The 25,016-nt window shown below is 43.6% G+C and overlaps 1 protein-coding gene across 2 annotated transcripts in view; it reads right to left on the bottom strand.

Moving 5' to 3' along the window:
* Positions 1–25,016, bottom strand: part of Zdhhc14 (zDHHC palmitoyltransferase 14) — a 254,567-nt gene that overhangs the window by 145,640 nt on the left and 83,911 nt on the right. The window lies entirely within an intron of this gene.

Raw genomic sequence — 25,016 nt, forward strand, 5'->3', positions numbered from 1 at the left:
GAGAGCCAGCCACTGTTGGTGGCCAGCACGGGGAGGCTCTGCAGTGGCTAAGTGGGCAAGTGCCGGCACTTCTGAAAATGGCAAATCAGCCTAAGAGATAATTTGATAATCAAAATAATTAATCCTCAGGATTCTGATCTAGACCCTTGCATTATGGCCTCTATCATTACAATCACGCCCAGCCGAACCGGGCCCATTGCAGCTCCCTCTTGTCTGCTAGTTTATGGAGCCATAGTTGTTAATGGGAGTGACAGCAGAGGCCACTTCTCAATAAAATACCTCCTAAGTGACACTTGAGCCAAATGAAGGGGTCTGAGGTCTGAGGACTCCCCACCAAAATGGCTCATGTGAGCCTTTCGAATCTAGTTTGACAATTAAATTTTAATGTAGAAATTCATGCTCAGCTCATTCTTAGACATTGCTTAAAAAAAAAAAAAAGGCCAAAGAGAAGACCTGTGTGATCCCGTCGCAAAGGTCCTCCTTAGGTCCCATGGTTACTGCATGAACAGTCTTTCGATTCCTCTCCTGTCTTCCCTTCCAGGAACACTGACCTAGCCCATCTTCACTTCACAAATATGTATGGGATGTCCATTATCTGCAAAGCCGTGTGCCAGGTGCCATGGGGGAGTACAGAGGGGATGATTCTACGATGACACAGAGAGGCTCACAACCCCGTCTGTCCCCATTGAGGGATAGAAGAGACGGGGATACACAGATTTGAGCACTTCTGCGTACCTAGATCTGCTCAAGACACCTCCCCTCTTCTAAGGTTCATGACCCCTGCAGGGTGACAGTACCCTGAGTGGGGCAGCGAAGCACAAAGTGACAAATGGGGTGCTGACTGGTGGGGCGATGGGAGCTGCCACGTTGAGGAAGCACCTTGATCTGCCCACGACGGGCGGCTCAGATCCTCAGGGCCCCCTCAGCCCCCAGCCGCCTCCCCACAACCTCTTGCTTTTCTTGTATATAAAATATAAGGGATACTTATCTTGCAATATTATTTTAAGATTTAAATAAGATTATTTATGTAAAGCTTCTCCTATGGGGCCTGGCATTTATGGGCACCCAGTAACTGGCAGGTGTCATGCTGTCCTGCCCCCTAGCTGGCTCCTTCCCCTTAGGAGCTCTACCCAGGCACTCTGGCTCTTCTGCCTGCTCAGCCAAGGGCTTTCTCTTTCTTGTCTTCTGTGCAACACAGTAAGGAAGGCAAGGTCAGCTTCTCCAGGAGACCAACTTTGACCCACTGAATGTACCTGACTCTCCTGAGCGTCCTTGGTTTCTCCAACGCTCCAGTATGCACCTGGGTTCAGGTGCCTGGGGATTTTTGTAGGTAATACAAGTGATGATAATTAGCTGATGTTTTGTGGTAGGTACACCCTCCCTTTCCTAGTCAAAGCTTTCTGACCATGTCTTCTCTGTCCCCCATGACCCTGTGCCTGGAGGAGCACCGTGCACCCAGGCAGAGAACATGGGCTTGCTTCAAAACTTTCAAATACCAAGTGGAAAAAAATTACCCAAGTATTTTCCCTGATTCAAACTCAAACATGTAAAACAGAATTGGAAAACTGAGTAAACAATGGTGGTATCTGTTTAGAGACACCTAGAGTAACTCTCAAGAGTTTCATAATCCCTCATTCCCTGCCCCACTGCCCACAAATGACCGTTTCTTCCCTTCCACCCCACCAACTCCCCCATTCCACTAAATGGCATAAGTGTCCACCCCACTTGTCTATCTAGAAGCCTGAGGGTCACCTCTGGTCCCCCTTTCCTACACCCCGACCTCCTATCCCACTGACATTGGCGAGAGCCTTCCTCCATGCCCACCCACCCCTCTTCATTGATGCCACTGCTCCCTTAGCTATGTGGATACTCTCTGGCTTCCCTGCCACTGAGCCACCCCCACCCCTGTTTCTTCCTGGTAAGACTCCTCTGTGGCTTCCCACCACACAGGGAGGAGACCCTGGCTATGCCTGGCTTAGGGCTCCCCAAGTTCATCACTAGCCCTGGCAGACCTGGCCACCCCTTGTCGACCCCAGGCCCATCTGAGGTCAGTTGGCACCCCCTGCCACCTCGACATGCTGTGGATCTGCTCTGTCTCTCCTTACTAAACACCAGCAGGCCTTCAGTAAGTGTCCACTTCATGTCAGAAGAAGCTTAAACAATGAAATCTCTTACAAAGTGCCCTTGGACCTTGGGGGAGCCTCCTAGGGCATTTGGATGACCAGTCTCCAAGGGCTAGGCAGTGTCAGGCCGCTCTTGTTCATCTACAGCTCCTGTTCAGTCCATGTTTATTGAATGAATGAAGGATCAAGCGGAAAAAGTCGTAGCTAATGGGAGATCTGTGACTTACCACTCCTGGGGTTTAAGCAAGTCATTTAGCCTCTGTGAGATGGATTCATCACACACAGAAGCAGGAATACTGTCAGCCTCGTAAGGAGGTGGTGAGGATGGAAAAAGGACTCTCTTAACAATGCCCTGAAAAGAGGCGAGGTACTACTGTTCCTACCCTGGGATTTGAACACTTGCCCCACAGTGTGCCCAGGTCCGGCTTAGTCAGACAGGGTCCTGGGTTCTATTCCCACTCACTTCAGCCCCTTTATTGCAAAATCCAGATGGCCTTAGAAAGATCTACAGTCTGCCCTTAAAATGCTCTTAAAAACATCTTCAAAACATCAAAGAAATGAAAATAAAATTGCAACAATTTAAAAGCCACCCCAGAAAAGCAACTGAGAGGGAGGGGAAAAGAGATTTTAAAAAACTTGGAAATCTTTCTTGCAACTTTCAAAACCCAACACTTTATGTCTGGGAATTTTCCTTGATGCCGTTTTTTTACAGTATTGCAACTTTTACAAAGAAAGCAGCTACACAAGTTTGTTTTATGTATCAGGTTAATGTTACAGTTTAAATCCCCAGTAAAAATTTCCACTCTAAATATTCCCACGTGAGAGGAGCAAGAATAAAAGGGAAATGAGCAATCTGAGATTCCCTCTAAGTTTTCAGGAATACTTGTTAATTGGATGAGGCGGGCTGTTCACATCCCTTTTGTGGAAACATCTTTGCAATTTGAGACAGAGTTCCATGCACAGGAGCCCATTTACTTGCATAAAACCCCAAGAAGTCGCTATAGGAAACACACACACACACACACACACACACACACACACACACGGTACTGCATCAAAGCATCTTGTCAACCCATTAAAAGAAGAATAACAGGCTTTCCTGGCTGTTCTGTGGCATGAAACCAAAAAAAGCAGACAGGCATCTTCTCAGCAAGGTGGAGGAACAAAAAAAAAAAGGAGGTAGGCTTTACTGGCATTTAATACTGGACACTCAAAGCAGATCAGGGGCTCAGGAGGTTGGATATAATTAAATAAGGAAGAAATCCCCAGCACCACAGCAGCTGCTGTGGCCAGAGGCACATCCAGAGAAGTCCCTCCATGAGCAAAGTGGAGGGATCAGGGAATTAAAGGAACCCATGATTTTAGGAGGACTGAGGGGTGTCTGGGTCCGGAGTGTTTAGAGATCAAAGACACTGCCCATCCAAACTGAAAGGGATCCTGCACAACAGCCTTGTAGGGAAGGAAGCTGCATCTCTCCCAGCAGCGCGTGGAGGACAGAGGAAGGAACCGTTTTGCAGCTGTGGTACCAGGTCTGGCAGCTGGGCGAGCGAAGTAGTGGCAAATCTGGGTTTGGCTGTAAATACAGGGCTGTCAAAACTACACTACATGACATAGAATGTCTCTAACTGCCCAGGATAAAATCAAACGTGGAGGGAGTTTTACACGAGTTGTGGACACCCACCCAGCTCTTCCCCTCCCCTCCAATCTGGCTGCTTTCAGGACTGGGTGGGAGAGATGTGTCTGGCTGGGAATTTGAAGGGGGGGAGGGTTGGGAGAGATTGAGTTTGGAGACTGGACCTGTGTGGTTCACAGGTGACATAGTGGACTAAGAACTGGCCCCTCTACCACAGGAGTGGAACCCAGGGGAGAGGTGGGGATGCAGTCTTTCAGGTGAATTGTCAATTCATGGACCCTGGAGGGGCACTGATTAAAAATCTCCAGATGAACTGCCATTCAGCAAAGGGCCTGGAGCCCACCTAACCTTAAGCCCTTCCTCCAGGAGTTCTACCTATGGGATCACCCCTCTCACCCCAGCAACCGGAGTGAGCAAGCATCACACGCCACATCACCCCACCTAACTCTGCTGAGAAGGGAAGCTGAGAATCTTTTGAACTCCAATAAAAACATTTCTTTTAACTTTTTATTGATTGTTTTCCCTTTTTTCTTTTCTGTTTGTGACCTTAATGATTCATGGACATTTACACATATTTATATTTGTTTCATTCTCATTTCTAGTATTTTAAAAACCAGTTATTTTTCATAGAGCAGGTTTTTTTTTGAGGACTAGGATGTTTGATTAGTATATTTCAGTTTTGTTTTAAATTCTTTTATTTTTATTTTTCTAAATTTTTACTTTATAAAAATATTTGTCTCACACCTGCTTCCCTTGATTCTCTTTTTCTCTTTTTTTCTGCTAACAGCCAATCTCTATTGTTCTCTTTTTCATAATTCCTTTCATTTTTTACGTCTATCTTTTCCCCTCCTCCCTCATAAGTATCACATCCCACATCACTTCTGTTCTCTTTCTGTCTGCCATTCGAAATTGTAAACCATTTTTCAAACTCACTGTTTTTAATTGTAGGCAATGACTGATTGTATCATTTCTGTTCCTTGTGACAACATTGTTGAAGTCATAGCAGAAACCATTTGTTTTAATTGTGTATATTGTTTGCATTGGTTGTTGTTATTATTTGTCTACCGCTCAGTGAGGAACTGGAAATCTTCAGGGACATTGTAAGTCCACAGGTAGAAACTCTACTGCTTCACAACCATACTGTTAGATAGGTAGACACACAAACAACATCAAAAAAGCAAAGTGCCCCACACCAACCAAGATACTTCAATAACAGAATCCATCAATACCACAGTGGAAGAAATGTCAGAGAAAGTATTTAAAACATATATAGTTAAACTAATATGTGAGGTAAAGGATGATGCAAGGAGTGAAATCAGAGACAAAATACAAGACATTGAAGATCACTTCAATAAAGAGAGATTCTGAAAAAAAATTAAGCAGAAATACTCGAAATGAAGGAATCAATAAACCAAATTAAAAAATTCAATGGAAGGTACTAACAACAGACTAGACCACTTGGAAGACAGAGTTTTAGGCAATGAAGACAAAATATATAATCTTTTTTTTTTAAAAGAGAGAGAGAGAGAGAGAGAGAGAGAATTTTAATTTTTATTTTTTATTTTTTTTAGTTTTCAGTGGACACAACATCTTTGTTTTTTTTTTTGTATGTGGTGCTGATGATCAAACCTGGGCCGCACGCATCACGCATGACAGGTGAGCACGCTACCGCTTGAGCCACATCCCCAGTCCGAAAATATATAATCTCAAATATAAAGTTGACCATAGAGAAAAGATATTAAGAGATCTTAAATGGAACTTCCAAGAAATATGGGATAACCTGAAAAGACCAAATTTAAGATTTATTGGGATAGAAGAAGGCTTAGAGATATAAACCAAAGGAATGCATAATCTTTCAATGAAATAATACCTGAAAAATTCCCAAACCTAAAGAATGAAATGGAAAATTAGATACATGAGGCTTACAGGACCCCAAATATACAAAATTACAACAGATCCACACCAAGGCAAATTATTTTGAAAATGCCTAACATACAGAATAAGGATAAAACATTAAAGGCTAACAGAGAAAAATGACCAGTCACATTTAGAAGGAAACCAATCCAGATCTCAGCTGATTTCTCAACTCAGACCCTCAAAGCTAGGAGGTCTTGGAATAATATGCACCACGCTCTGAAAGAAAATGGAGGACAGCCAAGAACACTACACCCAGAAAAATTCAGCTTCAGATGTAAAGATGAAATATAACCTTCCATGATAAAAAAAAAAGTTAAAGGAATTCACAACTAGAAAGCCCACAGTACAAAATATACTCAATAAAATATTTCATGAAGAAGAAATGAAAAATAAAAGAGAAAAATAGCAAAGGGAGGAACTATACTAGAAGAAGGTCAATCAAAGGAGAAACTAATTAAAAACCAGAATCAAAATGACAGGGAAGAAAAATCATATCTCAATAATGACATTGACTATAAATGGCCTAAACTCATCAATCAAAAGACTTAAACTGTCAGATTAGATTAAAATACAAGACCCAACAATATGCTAACTTCAAGAGACTCACCTCATAGGCGAAAAAATCCAGAGACTGAAGGTAAAAGGGTGGGGGAAAAAACTTATCACTCACATGGATCACATAAACAAGTAGCGATTTCTATCCTTATATCAGATAAAGTGGATTTCAAACCAAAGTTAATCAGAAGTGACAAAGAAGTACATTTCATACTATTTAATGGACTTATACATCATTACTACATCATAACAATCAAAAATATTTCTGTCCCAAACAATGTGGCATCTACTTACATCAAACAAACTCTTCTCAATTTCAAGAATTAAATAGACCACAACACAATAATACTGAGTGACTTTATATACCTCTCTCACTACCAGATAGATCCTCCAAACAAAAATTAAACAAAGAGACTATAGAATTAAAAATACAATTAATATTTAGACTTAACAGGCATATATACAATATTTAATTAATCAAAAAATGACTGAATTTACACTTCCTTCTCAGCAGCACACAGATGCATTTCTAAAATATATCGTATCTTAGGCCACAAAACAACTCTTAGTAAATACAGAGAGAGAGAGAGAGAGAGAGAGAGAGAGAGAGAGAGAGAGAGAGAGAGAAAAGAGAGAGAGAGAAGAGAGAGAGATAATACCTTGCATTCTATCAGATTGTAATGGAATAAAATTGGAAATCAAAGATAAAATAAAAAATAGAAGCTATTCTAACACCTGGAGACTAAATAATATGCCATTGAATGATCAATTGATACCAGAAGAAATCAGGGATGAAATTTTAAAAAATACTTAGAGGTAAATGAGAATAGCAATCCAACATATCAAAATCTCTGGGACCCTATGAAGGTAGTTCTAAGAGGAAAGTTCATTGCATTGAGTTCATTCATTCAAAAGATAGAGACTCACCAAATAAATAACTAATATTATATCTCAAAGCCCTAGAAAAAGAAGAATAAACCAATACCAAAAGCAGTAGAAGACAGAAATAATTAAAATCAGAGCTGAAATCAATGAAATTGAAACAAAATATCTAAAAACTTGATGAAACAAAATTTAGTTCTTGAAAAAATAAAATTGATAAACTCTTAGCCAAACTAACAAAGAGAGATAAAACTCAAATTTCTAAAAGTCATAATGAAAAAGGAAACATCACAATGAACACTACTAAAATACAGATGATAATCAGAAGTTATTTTGAAAATTTATGCTCTAATAAAAAAACTTCAAGACACCAATCTTGAAGATGAATTTCTGGAGACATATGACCTACCCAAATTGAATCATGAGGACATAGAAAATTTAAACAGATCAATTTCAAGCAACAAAATTGAAGGCACCATCAAAAGCCTACCAACAAAGAAAAGTCCAACATAGACAAATTATCAGCTGAGCTCTACCAGATCTTCCAAAGAAATAACACCATACTCCTCAAATTATACCATGAAATAGAAACAGAGGGAACCCTTCCAAACTCATCCTATGAAGCTAGTGTCAACCTGATACCAAAACCAGACAAAGACACATCAAGGAAAGAAAACTTCAGGCCAATATACATAATGAACATAGGTGCAAAAATTCTTAATAAAATACTGGCAAATTGCATACAAAAACATACTAAAAGATAGTGCACCATGATCAAGTGGGGTTCACCCTAGGGATGCAAGATTGACTTGACATACGGAAATCAATAAACATAATTCATTGTATCAATAGATTTAAAGACAAAAATCACATGTTTATTTCAATATAGGCAGAAAAAGCATTTGACAAAAGACAGCATCCATTCATGTTCAAAACACTAGAAAAACTAGGGATCGAAGGAACATACCTCAACATTGTAAAAGCTGTATATGTTAAGCCCAAGGCCAACATCATTCTAAGTGGAGAAAAGTTAAAAGCATCCCCTTTAAAAACTAGAACAAGACAAGGATACCCTCTTTCATCACTTCTATTTAACATAGTTCTTGAAACACTAGCCAGAGCAATTAGACAGAAGGAAGAAATTAAAGTAATAAGGATAGGAAAAGAAGAACTCAGACTATCCCTATTTGCCAACATCATAATTCTATATTTAGGAGACCCAAAGAAATCCACCAGAAAACTTTTAGAACTCAAAAATGAATTCAGCAAAGTATCAGATTATAAAATTAATACCCATAAATCAATTACATTTGTGTGCATCAGTGATGAATCAACTGAAAGAGAAATTACGAAAACTATCCCATTCACAATAGCCTCAAAGAAAATAAAATATTTGGGAATCAATCTAACAAAAGAGGTGAAAGACATCTACAATGAAAACTATTGAACACTAAAGAAAAAAACTGAAAAAGATCTTAGAAGATGGAAAGATCTCACATGTTCATGAATAGGCAGAACTAATATTGTCAAAATGGCCATATTACCAAAAGTGCTACACAAATTTAATGCAATTCCCACTAAAATTTCAATGATGTTCTTCATATAAATAGAAAAGGCAGTTATGAAATTAATTTGGAAAAATAAGAGGCTGAAACCATTATGGAAAGTAGTATGGAGATTCCTCAGAAAACTTGGAATGGAACCACCATTTGACCCAGCTATCCCACTCCTCGGTTTATACCCAAAGGACTTAAAATCAGCATACTGCAGTGACATAGCCACATCAGTGTTTATAGCAGCTCAATTCACAATAGTCAAACTGTGGAATCAACCTAGATAAATTCAAGAGATGAATGGATAAAGAAAATGTGATATATATATACACAGCCTTAAAGAAGAATGAAATTATGCCATTTACAGGTAAATGTTCTCTCTGATATGTGGATGCTAACAGATAATAACAGGGGGGTAGATAGATGTGCTTTGGATTAGATAGAGGGGAATGAAAGGGAGGGAGAAGGACTGGGGCTAGGAAAGACAGTAGAATGAATCTGACATAACTTTCCTATGTTCATATATGAATACTCAACTAGTGTAACTCCACCTCATGAACAAACACAAGAATGGGAAGTTATAGTCCATGTATGTATACTAAGTCAAAACACATTCTGTCTTATATAACTAAAAAGAACAAATAATTTTCTAAATCAAAAAACAAAAGCAGAATAAAGACTCTTTCTCTCACTCACAAAGCACAGAGACTCAATTAATTGATGGGAATTGGTGGCAGGATTGCCGCCAAAGCACTGACCCTGCTCCGGTGTCCCACCCTAAGATGCAGAGTACAAACTCCAGGAAGCCGGGTTCTCCCCAGGGCCTGCAGCTATGCCCATTCATGCAGTTGTGTGACCTTTTAAAAGTAAAACTCACAGAAAAAATGAGACCTGGAGACAATGTATGAGGTCTGATCCACCCTGTGGACAACCACACTCCCCCCACCCAAAGACAGATACATCCTGAACAGGTAGTGAATACAGAGATGACATTTTATAACCCCAGGACCTCAAGGGAAGGACAGCCCAGAAAAAAGTGAGTCTCCTCTTCAAAGCCAGGCAACACACTGCAACAGAAGAAGCCTGGTGGCCAGGATTGGAAATTAAGCTGTGCTCTCCAGACTCCTTGAGTTTCAGATGAAACTCTTTGGTTGTCTGTGTAGGACAATGGCATATTGCCAGACAAATGACTTTCACCCCCTCCCCTCGAATCAACACAAATTCAGGGTTTGGGGACCCTTGGGGAAATGGATTTCAGATACAAGAATCCCCAGAGGGAATGTTCTGAAATGCTGGCTGGAGTTCAGGTCCAGGAGGGAGCTGGCTCTGTGGGGTCCCTGAGGAGTCTCCCAGGCCTACAGAATGACCCCCCGTGAGCAGAGAACATCTACAACCATCTTGTCTGAACCCAACCCCCCTCTTCACTCGCGGACCCCAAGAATGCAGAGGCAAACCAGCTACCACGTGCAGGTGAGCTCTGGCGGGAAAGAAAAGTGGGTGCTGCCTTAGGAAAGGTGGGAGGCGCGCATGGTGGAGAGGGCTGGTGCTTCCTGGATCTCATGGGTGCGACTGGGAAGACTTCCTGAGAAAGCATCCTCCTCCACCGGAGGCAGAGGGAGCAGTGCTCTAAGCCAGGACATCTTGTGCCCGGGGCGCTGCAGGATGTAGGAGGGGTGCAGCAGCAGGAGGAAACACCTGGGCAGGCGTGCTGAGGCGGCTCTCCTAGGACCTCGGCTCCTTCAGCTCCTGCCAGACTCTTGAGCCCCTGTCTAATAATAACAATGACAATGACGAATGTAAAACTGACAAAAGCTCTGGCTCCCAACGAGGGTCCTCCGAGCCCAGTCAGTGCTCCTGGAAGGCAGTCTGTGACAAGATAAAAGCTGTGCTCTGGGGCTGGGTCCCCTCTGCACCTTTGCAAACTCAGGCCTTGGGCAAGTTGGCACCCAAACACAAGGGTGTGAATCAATGCACCTCACAGGGCTGCTATGGGCACAGGGTTCAAGGACACAGTGCTTGCCTGGAGAGGTAATAGGGCTCAATGGCCACTACAGACTGGTATTACTTTTTCCCATCACTTTAGACTTTCTTTAGGTTTGCAAAGAAACTGAGGTCCAAGACCATGATAAGGCTAATGGTGGATGGGAGCCACAAGACCAGGCCTGAGGGACTCCAAAGGCCACCCAAGGTCTATCCTGGGCTGGGCTGGAATCCAGTCTACACCAGCAGAGCCAGTCAGCTGACCAGACCACTGCAGTTTTTACCTTTGGCCTCTCTACCAATCATGCTGTCCCCTGCCTGGAATCCTGAGATCATCCTGCAGCCTCTAGGGTGAAACCCACACTCCCCAGCAAGAGAGCCAGGGCCAGAGCGGGGAGAGCCTCTGCATCCCTCAAGGAGGGAGCCAGGTGGGCTGGGGTGAGGCAGAGCCAAAGGTTCAGAACAAACACTCAAGGTCAAATTTTTCTCTTTAAACTATACTTGTAGAACCTTCCAGAAGCTGTTGGCCTTCCTGAGACTCTGTCTTCACTTGCAAAATGATGCTAACACTTAAACGTTTAACTCATCTGACCAACATGCCACTGTTATAACCGCCCCTCAGCCGTCCCCCGCCCTTCTCCTGTGACTGCCTCACCCTGAAGTGAGGCCCAGTTCCCCAGCACACCTCATTTCCTCCTCTTCTGTGCCCTCTGCACATCCTGTTCCCTGGACTTTGTCCATCCTCCGAACACTGGCCCTGCCCGGCCTCTCTGCCTGGTGAACATTTCTCTTTGGAGATTCCCTTGCAGCACGACCTCCACTGGGAAGAGCTTCCCTCAAACTCCTCGGGGGGTCCACCAAGCATGGGCCACACACTGCCACCTGTGTGACAGGGACCATGTTACCCCATTCCAAAGGTTCCTGTCTCCCCCCCAGACTGTGTCCCCAGAGAGTGTGATTAGCTTCTCCTACCTCTGGACCCCAGTTCCCTGCACCTTGTGGGCTCACCCAGCATGTTTGTTAATATGAGGATGGAAATATATGTAATTTATAAATAATATGTATATTTCCATTCTCGTTTTATATATATATGTGTGTGTGTGTGTGTGTGTGTGTGTGTTGTAATGTGGGGAATTAAAACACACAGAGAAGCAAGGATCAGAACTGCAGAGTTTCAGAGCTGGAAGGAACATTCACATATATTTCATTTATTGCCTTCATTCTTTGTGACGGCCTGTCAACCAGAGATCTGCAGACTCCGCGATAATACAAGCAGGAGGTGCTCTGCCTAGCAGGTCCAGGGGAACTGCAACCCCCCAGCAATGGCTGGCTACCCATCATGGCGCCCAGCTCAGGGGACAGACTTAGTGACTCCCTTATAGTTGAGATCTTGCTTCTTTCAGTAGTCACTGAGAAGGCACTGTGACAGTCACAGAGGCCCAGGGCCAATCACTCAACTAATCGCAAGGAACAACAAGCCCGTCTCCCCCGGGTGGAAAACAAGTAGCCACCTCATTCCAGAGAATAGGCCCATAGAGAGTTGTGCCTTTCAAAAAAAATCAGAAGTAAGGGAGATACAGGTGTGGATTTTAATTACAATTTTAAAAGGTTTGGCCTTTTAAGACTCAGTCACTGGGGCTCTGCACATCTCTGCCAGAGACATAAAATCAATGTGGAAGAAGCATGTGTTTCAGGACAGGACAGGGAGAGCCACTAAATCAGGACGAAAATGAAAACAAGAACCCAACCACATAAACAAATGGGAGAGGTTTAGAAAGGACATTTTTAAATAAAAGGACAGATACCAGCAGGACAAAGGAAATTGTATTCCAAACTCTCTTCCTTCCTCGTGGAAACATTTCCACATACAAATGCCTCCTGGGGTGAGCATGGCCACTTGCTCAGAGTGGAGCTTCCCCACAGGAGATTCAGGGCTTGTGGCCGCTGCAATCCCTGGGCACGGCGCCTCCCCAGCCTGAAACCTCCCACCATAGTATAGCATCCCCCACTGACTTGGTCTTAGGGCCTCAAGTTTACTTCTATGTCCAAGAGCCTAATCTTCCTACCGATATTACCTCCACTATCCAGAATTATGTTGTAGTAAGCAATTTTCAAAGGGTTAGGGTTCTGGACACAATTTTGTTGTGTTGTTTGCAACCCCAAATCCTTGGATGCTTTCATATTTTTTCATTACACAGAAAGATCTGGGCAGATGACCAAAAACAAACCAACCAACAAATAAATAAATAAAGAGAACACTAAGTCATGCTACTTAAAGTCCTCCCAAATCAGGAAGCCTGGCCTCCTGTGGCCAGCGTGAACTCACGCTGGTGCCCAAACGTATCATGCCACGTGGAAGCTGGCGGGATGCAGAAGAGCTTTATTTGCATTTCCTGAACCACTTTTCTTATGTGTCATTTTGGAAGGAATAATGAGAATTGTCCACACAGCAGAGGGATTGTAGGGATTAGCTGATAACGATCCTGAAATGGCCCACAGGGTTGTCCTAGGACGCAGCCAAGGCCATCATCATCACTACTCTGAGCTCACATTCACTCTGACATTTCTCCTGCTGTGGCTTTACATAAAAGAAAGCTAATTGAAGAACAGATTTTATCCAAATTTAAGGGTATTTCTCTTATGAAGATGAACTTCATGGACAAATCGCGCACTGCCTGAGGCTCGCGGCCAGCGCTGTGCATTAGAACTGCTTCTCTGCAGAGCATCTCAGCCTCCTGCAAGGATGGAGAGTGGCCTGCCATGCTTACTGAGCTCCACCAGGGAGAACAACAAGGTTTATAAAAAATGGGTTGACTCAAGAAGGGCTGAGATGGCAGGGTTTGTTTTGCTTCTGTGCAACAATTCACCATATTTGGTCTGTCCTGCAAAAGGAGTACATTCAAAAATGCTGCCCAGAGAGGAAAAAAATGTGATTAAAAATGCTAGCCAGGGTGTTCTGGCAGCCAGGCACAGGTCTTTCACCTCCACACGCCCTCATCTTGCCCAGATCCACTTTCTAGACGATTAGGTGTCCTCAAACTCAGGCCTGAGAATAGAGTGAAATGTTCATGCTGAGAGCAAGGATTCAGGCCAGGTCAGCTGGCCATCGCAGGGCTGGGAAGAGTGTCCATCAGCTCGGAGGCAAAGTGAAGCATTTTAAGAAAGAAGCATCAAATTAAATCCAGATGTTAGAATGTCCTACACTCTCGCTAGGTGTCCTCACACTGCCCCAGACACTCAAGTCAACATCTCCAACTGGCTATGATCAGAGGCTGAATTTATATTTCCACTGTATTTCTCAGAAAGACTCAACTCTCGGAACTTAAAGATGGTGCACTTTCTTGAGTTTTCTTCGTGGGAGGTAGTATTCGTGGGGCTGTCAGGTGCCAAGAACTGATCGAGTTGTGAGATAAAGCTTGTCTTGCTTAGTCGCCCCGTGGAGATGCACTTTCTGAGGTCCCATCTTCTCTATTCTCATATACACTAGTGGCTGGTTCAGAGACTGCTTATAACATGGTAAGGTGGTAGTGGTCCTGACCGTTTTATTTTGTTGGAGATAGAGGTCTTCCAAGTTGCCTAGGCTTGGCTCAAACTTGCCATCCTCCAACCTCAGCTTCCTGAGGACTGGTATTACGGGTGTGCCACTGTGCCCAGCTGGGAGTATCATTATCAAATGCAGTTTCCTTCCCCCTCTTCATGGCGCCCTCCTTCACCAGCGCCCTCTGTCTGATGAACACTTCACCACAGCAGGCAGGATGTACAGAAGGCCAGCCCTCGCTAGGAGGATGCTGCAGGCCAACTCCTTTGTACAGTTAGTCAATTAATATTTACTGCGCCCCCACCCTGTGCCAGGCACAAGTCTAAGGGCCGACTGAAGCAATGAATAAGACAGATACAGTCTTTGTTGTCACTCTGGGAAATGAGGAGTGAGCCTGATGCACTGCACTAGTTCAATTACAGTGACAAGAATGATGGAGAGTGACCAGTTTCTGTAAGAGAAAATTGAGAGCACAGGAGAGAGACTCCAGGCAGGGCCAGACCTGACTTGTAGGAGCCCAGAAGCCTCTGCAGAACCTGGAAACATGATTCTTCTCACCGCTCTGCTTTTAAAACAATGAGATAAGCAAATTGAACAGCACAATTGAAATGATTCTGTGTTAAAAGATACAGCAACATAACCAAGAGCTTCGAGGAAATGCAGAAGCAGGCTGCACTTTGAAGAATGGAGACATCAACTCAAGGGCCAAGAAGCACAACAACTGAGTCACACGTGCCACAGTTCAGCATCAGAAGAGGAGACAGTCCTGCTGGAATACAAGGCCGAGATAAGAAAAGGCCCCAGCTCCCACCACCCATGCTGGGGGCCATCGTTACCCAAGGAGCCTAACTTCTCACCATCTCCACAGTCACTACCCTGGCCCAAGCCACCTAACACCTCTCACCTAGGCTACCGTCATGGCCTCCTGTTGGATCTCCTGCCACTTCTCCCTGCCTCAATTGGAGGGGTGACATCTGGCACTCAAAAGGGGAGACTGGAGACAGTTTGAAGAGGGGCTCTTAAGGAAAGTGCAGGCAGAATTAAGGGAAGCCACTCAGAGAAAGTGAAATGCCCAGCAATAGCAGGAAGCCATCGCAGCCCTGAGCCAGAGCGGGGGGAGACCGCAGAACAGGGGAATGGCCCAGGGTGGACGTTCACCTACTGCCAAACTGCTACCCCAAAAGCAGATGTGGGAATAAGTCCCTCAACTTCTTCCTCCTTTCCCAGACTACTCCTGGTGCTCCCCAATGGCCTAGTCCCCCTGGAAGCCTGAGGACCTGTAGGCCAATGTGCCATCTGCACAATCAGCAGGCCGAACAGGGTGGGGTGAAGCTGGAGAGGCAATATCCTGCACCCCACTATGAATGTCTTCTCCACCCAGGGCCAGAGTGAACCTCTTACAAACACTACCTGGCTTCTGTCCTCCTTACAATAAAATCCAAACAGCTCACAGGTCTTACCCGCCCTGGCCTCTGACTTCTCGTGTGGTCATCCCAGTCCCAGGGGCCAGCACGCTGCCCTTCCTTCAGCCACACTCCAGCCCTCTGCCTAGAACACTCTCCCAGCTCTGGGCACCGCAGGGTTGTCTCATCTGTCACAGCTCAGTTCAAACCATGCCACCTCTTCAGAGAGGCCCTCAGGGATTGCTGGAAGGTACAGTAACCTGGATTTCTCTCTCACCCCACTTCTTGTCCTTATCACAAGAACCATTAACCATTAATCATCACTTGGCTTCTTTACTGGTGCAGTGGGGACCAGAAGAGAAGCACCGTGCAGGTGGCGGCCTGGCTGTCCCTCCCAGCACTGTGTCCCTGACAACTGACACAGCAGTGGGTTCCTGAAGGATCCCTGCTCTCTCATCTGTGAATCACTCTTTTGTGTAGTCGGTTACTGTCTTGAGCCTCCTCCTGCCCGTGTGTACAGGAACCAGGCCTCGGTTCACACAGATGGACAAGGCAGAGCGCTCCCCCGTGGTGAGTGCTGAGGCCCAGAAGGGAGGGAGACGCTCTGGAGGTCCTCCAGCCCAGTCCCTTCTGCAAGGCCGGCCCCCTCATCCCAGCAGTCCCTGGAGAAGAGAGTGCTCTCCATTGCCCTGGTGCGTGGACAGAGGAGGCATTAAATAGTAGAACCAGGGTGCTGGGTGCCCTGCAGCCTCATTAGGAAACACCTTCAGCCTGACCCCTCTCTCTGAAATGGCTCCTTCTACCAGGAACACTGTCATTTGCACTTTTACAGGCTGATCTCAACACGTAGGTAGGCCCCGGGGGGTGCACAAGCAGGGAACCAGAAAATGACCCCCTGTGGAAGGTACCCCCTGAGGAAGGAACCACCTGCTGGATGGAGACACCTTCAGGAACCACCGTCAGGAACCACCCACCCAACCTAGAGAAACTGCACTAAGTGAAAATAAGTGAATGAGCAAGTGCAATAAAATGGGGCTCCGGCAGGTGAGGAGCAGAAGGAATGAGAACGCCTTTCCTTGACAGAGTGGCTCTGAGTTATAAGCAGAACCAGAGGACTCACCTGGCAGTTGTGGGGGACCAGTGGTCTCCCTTAATGGAACCCAAAGACACCCCAGAAACAAGAGAGCTTCCTGGCTACACAAATGTGATAACCAAACAATACTGACCAGTCCCGGCCAGTTGCAAGGAACTATACCAGAGGCTGCAGAGGCACAGAAGGAATACTAACTTTTGAGCTCTCAGAAGTCCAGCTGCCTGTGAAGGGAAAGAGTAGCTAAGGCCCAGGCTTCCATTTAGCCTGAGGAGGAGCCCGGCATCAGCCGCCAGACCCCTGGACAGAGGAGTGCACTGCTCTGAGCTATTAGTGTGGGGCAATGCCTGGGCTGCCCTGGGAGAGGAGCCACTGAGCCTGAGTCCCAGATCACCAGGACCCCTGGGGTGCCTTCTTTCTCCCCACCTTGTCTGTGCTTGGCTTATCAATCACAGCAGCTGGTCCAGTTCCTGTGAACTTTGGATTCTGCATTATATCATCTCTGCCTGCCTGTCCCCACAGGGTCACGGTCACTCCTTAGATTATAAACTGGCAGCAGCTCTTGAGAGTCCTCAGGTTGGACACCTGCCTCTAGGCATGCCCCAGTCCTGGCTCTACCCTCAGATCTTGCTTCCGTGCTGAATCAGAAACAATTTTCTTTGGGACCCAGTCATGTACCTCTGTTATTATACTCCAATAACTACGCTAGATGAGAGGAGGAAGACAGATTAAGCAGATGGATGATAGATAGTAACAATTCCAAGCACTGGGTATTGAAATGGTTTGACTGTGTCCCTCAAAAGTTCATGTGTTACCAAAAAAAAAAAAAAAAAAAAAAAAACCCATCATGATACTGGCATCAAAATAGACATGAAGACCAATGGAACAAAATAGAAGATGCAGAGACAAATCCACATATCTACAGCCACTTGCTCTCTGACAAAGGTGCCAAAAAATATATTTTGGAAAAAAGATGGACTTTTTAACAAATGGTGCTGGGAAAACTATATATAGAAAAATGAAACTAGACCCCTACCTCTCACTCTGCACAAACTCAAATCAAAATGGATCTAAGGCTTAGGAATTAGACCAGAAACCTCACAATAACTAGGATAAAACTTGGGTCAAACTCTATCATATAGATGCTGGCACAGAGTTTTTTAAACAAGATTCCAAAAGTGCAAGAAATAAATCCAAGAATGAGTGAATGAATAAATGAATAGAATCAATAAGAGGGATGCCATCAAACTGCAAAGCCTCTACCAAATGGAATCAATTAAGAGCATGAAGAGAGAGCCTATGGAATGGGAAAATTGTAGCCAGCTACTCCTTCAATAGGGGATTAATATTCAAAATATATAAAGAACTCAAAAAGCTTTACATCCCCCCAAACAAATAACCCAACCAATGGCCACAAATGTATGAAAGCATCTCTGGGAATCAGGGAAATGCAAATTAAAACTACACTAATATTCCATCTCACTGCAGTCAGAATGGCAATGATCAAGAATACAAACAACAGGGGCGGGGGTTGTGGCTCAGCCGTGGAGTGCTTGCCTAGCACATGTGAGGGACAAGGTGCTGGGTTCGATCCTCAGCACCATATAAAAATATATAAATAAAGTAAAGGTATAAAAAAAGAACACAAACAATAATAAGTGCTGGCGAAGTTGTAGGGAACAAGGAACAGTCATCTATTGTCGGTGGGACTGCAGACTAGTACAACCACTCTGGAAAGCAGTATGAAGATTACTCAACAAACTAGGATGGAACCACCTTATGACCCAGCTATTCCACTCCTTGGTATTTTTCCAAAAGATCTAAAATCAGGCATACTATAGTGAAAGCCTCCTCAATGTTTATAACAGCACAATTCACAATAGCTAAACTATGAAATCCACCTAGGTGCCTCTCAATAGAAGAATGGATTAAGAAACTGTGGTGTATACACACAATGGAGTTCTACTCAACCATAAAGAAGAATAAAGTTATGGCATTTTCCAATAAATGGATGGAAACGGAGAATATCATGCTAGATGAAATAAGCCAAACTCAGAAACTCAGTTGTTTTAACTGAAAACAGACTGAGGGGTGCTGTGGATGCTGTAGGACTGGGGAAAATAAAAAGGCAATAAGGGAGCACAGAGAATGGGTCAAGTTCACCAACTCCAAATGCAGTGCCCGCGGGGCCTCCTGGGGAGGGGGACGACACGGGGTGGCACTCACTGGAGTAAGTGTACTAGACGTACCTTCCACAGGTGGAAGCGGTCGGGTGTGACAGTGGGTTTTCTTGGGGAGAGAAAGGCAAGTGATCGGGGAAATAATTCTAAAGGCAAGAACAACCCTAACTAAGGCAGAAAGGGCTTCAAGAATGGCTCTGAAGAAGAGGGTCTCAGCCAGGAAGGTGGGTGGGGCCCTTCTAGTGACCAGCCTGTCACTGAACAACTGGTTTCATCACACACAAAGATTATTCACTCATAACGGTTCAACCCATCAGTAACTAGCTTGTGCGTTTCCATGTCGACGTTCAAAGGAGAGGAAGAGAAAAGATGACGAGACCTCAGGAGACAGACTTGCTCATCCACAGGAAGGCCTGCATCGTACCTCAGGGATCATCTACGTGAAACAATAAAAACATCAGCCATCTTTCCATGTCGCACCTGGAAGAATGAATGGGTGGGTTGAAACATCACAGGTACGCGCAGACCTAGAACTACAGAGCTGGAGATGGCCTTTTAGAGGGCATGGGTTAGTGCTGGCCTAAAATAGAGAATAATGCTTTAGACTGAAATAACTTTATCAGGGCTTCTCACCTGTGTGATTCAACTGATTGGACAACCTTGTGACTATTTCTCATAACAAAATAAAAAATCAATAAACAATGCAAAGCAATTTAAAAACTCCAGTTAAACCTTTATCTTCAAGATTGGAGAATGAGTAATGTATAATATTTATACCTTTCTTGTTGCAATATAGAAATTGTCTATTTTATCTCATAAAATAATAAAGGGAATCCTGTTCAGGTGTATCACCTGACTCCTGAGAACAGGGGCACTGTGTGGGTCCTGGTTACCCTCTGAGAAGCTCTAATGTCTACAGCTGGCACTATGATCTGAGTGTTAAGAGTTTGCTGTATTTTATACCCCACCCTCCGACTGGGCTTTTCTTAAAATATTCCCCTTAGAGGGGCCTTCAGGGTCTGATCCAAGTGATGGCCTTGCACAGGTGACAGTGGGAGCAGCTTGCCTCACGCAGACATAAGAGGTGCATTGGGTGAAAGGAACCAAGAATCAGTCACACGATACCAGGATTCAGTGTATCACTTAACCACAGCATGTGAAAACGAGTGGAGGAGACACAGGGATGAAATATGCGCCTCCCCAGGACGTCTCCCGGGGCCACACTCTAGATCCCCAGTGAAACCAACACAGCCATCCCTCATCAAGCAGATCATTTGCTCTCTTTTTTCTGAGATGGCATCTCAGACTGGCCCCACACTCAAGCCATTCCTCTACCTAGGCCCTCCTGAGTAGCTGGAACCACAGGTGCATGCCACTGTACCCAGCTAGATCATTGTCTCTAAACAGCAACCTGTGACATAGTAGGCTGTCCCAGTGACCTCCCATACCTGTCCCCAAACTGAGCTCCCTCAACCCCTGTAGAATCCTACCAGCTTCTCCTCTTTCTCTTCTTGTAAGCACCGGCTGACGTGACAAGGGCCTGTTGACTTTGACTCCCAGAGGTGGAGGTGGAAAGCCCTGTCTATAAGTCACTCTGAAATCACAGGAGTCCTCCATAATCACACCACCCCCTGGGGTCCAGATCTCCCTTGGCCCAGAGGTGTTAGTTAAGCGTGCCCACAGGCCAGCACAGCTGTCTTCTGCACACAGCCCACCGCACACACACATTGGGACTGGGGGAATTCTCTCCTCTGTCATGTTGACAACATGTCAACTTGCGCAGGTACAAAGGTGAAGGCCTCCTTGCAAGTTCTGTTTACACCTTCAAAAAGCAGAACCACCTCCGGTGACCTCAGAAGCCTGAGGCTAAAGCATTATTGAAACCCGAGGTCTTTCAGGGAAATGCCAGGGTACTTCAGAAAGGGTCAGCGGGAGCCAGGCGTGGTGGCTCATGCCTGCAATCCCAGGACTCAGGAGGCTGTGGCAGGAGGACACAAAGACAGCCTCAGCAACTTAGTGAGGCTCTAAGCAACTCGATAAGACCTTGTCTCAAAATAAAATTAAAAAGGGGGTGGGCTAGGGATGTGGCCCAATAATTAAGGCCTCTGGGTTCAATCCCTAGTACCAAAACAAAAAGAAAGAAAAGGGGCAAATCCCTTGTGAGGGTACTCCCAGTGTGTGAGGGAAGCATCTCGGAAGGAGGACCCTTCCACTCCCTTTGCAGGGGATGAAGTGTATGGAACTAATTTCCCAAAGATAGTGAGTTGAAAATAGGAGCATGGTAAGAAATAAAATAACATATAAAGCTTCAGACATATAATGCACAGATTTCATATCACAAAAATGCTATGATATCTATATGTAGATAGAGAATTGACTTCACATGATCAAATTGATCTTAAAAGACATGCTATGGGAACAATCTTCCATCTTAAATGTTCTTAGGACATTTATTAAATTATTGAATATCATGGATAATTGCTCAGCACTTTCTGAGCCCCAGGCACTTAAGTGTTAGAGAAACAAAGACCAACTTCCCAGCACTGATATTTGGAGAGGTAACAGGAGCAGCACTTAGACAGCAGGACCACCTCATTCTGAATTCATGGCTTCCTTCTTGAAATAGTGCAGAGATATCCTTCGACCTTCGTGTATGGAGAAGGCTGGCGAAAGCCAATCCAACCAAAGCATGTAGCATCCACTGCACAGGCAGTGACTTCCAGCAAACCATCAGGAGTGCAGGTGGAATTCCGGTTCTTAGGGAGGTGGTGGTGTTAGGAGGGTGCATTTTATTACTGTGCTTCACAACTGCCTATGTTATCAAATGATATATGATAAAAGGTTTTAATCCATAATTGTCCAATTCTTCTTAATCATGATTGCTTCCACGTAGAGGTTACTAAAGACTTAATGTGCTGCCAATTCCTAAACCCATGTTTAATGCGAAGTTCTCTGATGATGAGCTCCTAAATTGGGAACTTCTTATTAATCAGGATGTGCTGAACTGTTTTAATTACCTAGTAGTTCTGCACTAAAGACAAACTGATTTAAATAGACAGATATATTAACTCAACAGCAAAGGGTATTTAATTAAATCTGCTAGGATAAAAAAATCACCGTACCAAAATACAATAGGAAATTGTTAATTATTCTGCATATGTCAAAAGAAAGTGAGCATACAACAATATGACAAAACTCCAAATATACTAAAAAGGGAAAAGCTTTTCTTATATTTTTTTCCTGTAATATAAATAATTCATAAAGATCCAGGAGGCAAAAGACAGTATTATGGCTTCCTGAAAATAAATAAACATTAGAGCTACAGGATCTAGAGCTATGTTGTAGTTTCATATACCACATGTCTGAAACAGAAAAATTCCCAAAAAACTGTTTGAAATTTTATGTGTACTATAATCCATTTTTTCCCAGTAATGTCTAATAGGGACCATTTAGCCAAGTGAACTCTTTAAATGTTAAGGGTATGTTTAAAAGAAATGTGTGGAAACAGAGAGGGGAGGGGAGAGAAAAAAGAAACATCTCCAAATGTAAGATAAGAAAGCAAAACCCAGATGGTTTTAGAACATTTCTACATTTGTGGATGCATTGGGAATATATTAAAAATCAATACTTCTAATGGAGTATTGATGGACCCTTTAGGGTTTTCTCTGTAAGATCATGTGGTCTGCACAGAGACTGTTTTTGCTTCCTCCTTTCCTACCTGGGAGACTTTCCATTTCCTTTTCTTGGTTGAATTTCTCTGGCTAAGACATTCAGTTCTGTGATGCATAGAAAGAGTAAGAGTAGGCTTCATTGCCCTGGTCTTATCTTAGGGGACCAGTGTTCTGCATTTCACCACTGAGTGTGCTGTAGGCTTGTCACAAGTGGCCTGTATTGTGTTGAGGCACTTTCCTTCAACATCTCATTTGCTGAGATTTATAATCAGGAAAGGATGTAGTATTTGGTCAAATTCCTTTTCTATATCATATAAACATCTTATCATTTTTGTCATTTGCTCTTATGTGGTGTATTACATTGATTGATTTATGAATATTGAACCAACCTTGCATTCTATGGATAAATCCCTCTTGCTCATGGCACAGGATTTTTTCAAAGTGCAGTTGAATTTGGTTTGCTTGCAGAATTTTTGAGAAATCTTGTATTTATGCTCATCAGGAATATTGGCCTCTGATTCTTGTAGCATCATTGTCTGGCTCTGGCATCAGGGTAATGCTCACTTTGTAGAATGTGTTTTGAAGTACTCCTTCCTCTTCAATTTTGAAAGAGTTTGAGAAACATTGGTGTTAGTTTTTCTTTAAGTGTCTGGCAGAATTCAGTAGTAAACCATCAGGACCTGGGTTTTTCTTTGATGTGAGATTTTGATCACTGAGTTAATGTTCTTACTCATGATTGTTCTGTTCAGATTTTCTATTGATTTATGATTCAGTCTTGGTAGATTGTATGTGCCTAGGTATTTATCTGTTTCTTCTAGGTTATGCAATTTAGTTGCATATATCTGTTCACAGTGGTCTCACATGACCCTTTGTATTTCTATGGTGTCAATTGTAATATCTCTCTTTTTCTCTTAGCCTGGGTAGCAGTTTGTCTTTAATTTTTATATTTTTAGAAAATCAACTCTTAGTTCTATTGATCCTTTATGTTGTTTAATGGTCTTTATCTTATATTGCTCTAATCTTTATTATGTCCTTCCTTCTAAACTTTAGGCTCACTTTCTTCTTATTCTAGTACTCCAAGGTATAACATTAGGGTTAGAAATGTTTGATACCACTAATCAGGGAAATGCAAATTAATATCACACTGAGATATCATCTCACACCTGTTAGGACAGCTATTCAAAAGACAAAAGATAAGTTTTTGTCAAGGATCTGAGAGAAGGCAATCCTTGCACTTGGTGGGAATGTAAATTAGAACAGTCATTATGGAAAACAGTATGGGGGATCCTCGAAAATTTAAAAATACAATTACCATATGATCCAGTAATTCCACTACTGGAAATATAGCCAAAGGACATGAAATTGGTATGTCAAAGAGATAACCATACCCTCATGTCCACTGCAGTATTATTTACAATAGCCAAGATATGCAATCCAGCTAAGTATCCATCAAAGATGAATGGATGAAGAAGATCTCTCTCTCTCTCTCTCTCTCTCTCTCTCTCTCTCTCTCACACACACACACACACACACACACACACACACACCAGAATACTATTCTGTCTTTAAAAAGAAGTAGATCCTGTCATTTGGAACAACATGGATGAACTTGGAGAACATGACGTTAAGTGAAGTAAGCCAGGCACATAACGACAATTACCTTGACTCCTCACTTATACGTGGACTCTAAAAAATCAAACCCATGGAAGTTGAGAATAGAATAATGACTTTCAGGACCAAGGGTTGCAGGATTGAGATGTTGGTCAAAGGACACTTCAGCTGGACAGGAAGAATTAAGTTCAAGGGATTTATTGTACCCGTGGTGACAATAATTAATAACCATATGTTGTATTCTTGAAAATCGGTAGAAGGGTAGATTTAATTGATCCCACCACAAGACTATGCTCAGTACACAAAGTAAGGCATATGCCTAACAGCTTGATCTAAGCATCCCACCATGTGGTGTGTACGCATATATCAAAATATTATGTTGTGCACATAAATATATATTATTGTTAAAAAAAGTGAATGCAACTTTTAAAATGAATCACAGGTTTTCAAAAGAACCAATACCTGTACCTTTGCTTTTCAAGCACTGTGCTTTGAAAATATTCAGAACAACAGAGAGCAGCATGGTCCCCCCTGGCTCGGCAGAGCTGCACGCCCCTCCTGGCCCTCAGGGAGAAACCCAGGTCTGATTTTTTCTGCACCTGATTCAGTAAATGCTGGAGAGCTCCAAAGGTTCCTGGGAGCAAAGCTGCTCTGTCTATTTCCCCATAAGGACCACGTAAGGGCCTCTCCAAGAGACCCTTCATCACATTCTGCAGTAAGTAAGACGCACACACTTCCCAAACAAGAAGTTTCAATCACCTTTCACAGAGAAAGTACCACAGGATCAAAAGGGGAAAATCACCTCTAACTTGATTTAAAAGAAGACTCACAAGAAGTGTGGACTGTGGCTTATCTAAAATGCATTAAAATTGTGTTTTCT

This window comes from Callospermophilus lateralis, chromosome 6, assembly GCF_048772815.1.
Source record: "Callospermophilus lateralis isolate mCalLat2 chromosome 6, mCalLat2.hap1, whole genome shotgun sequence".
NCBI classification, from domain to species: Eukaryota; Metazoa; Chordata; class Mammalia; order Rodentia; family Sciuridae; genus Callospermophilus; species Callospermophilus lateralis.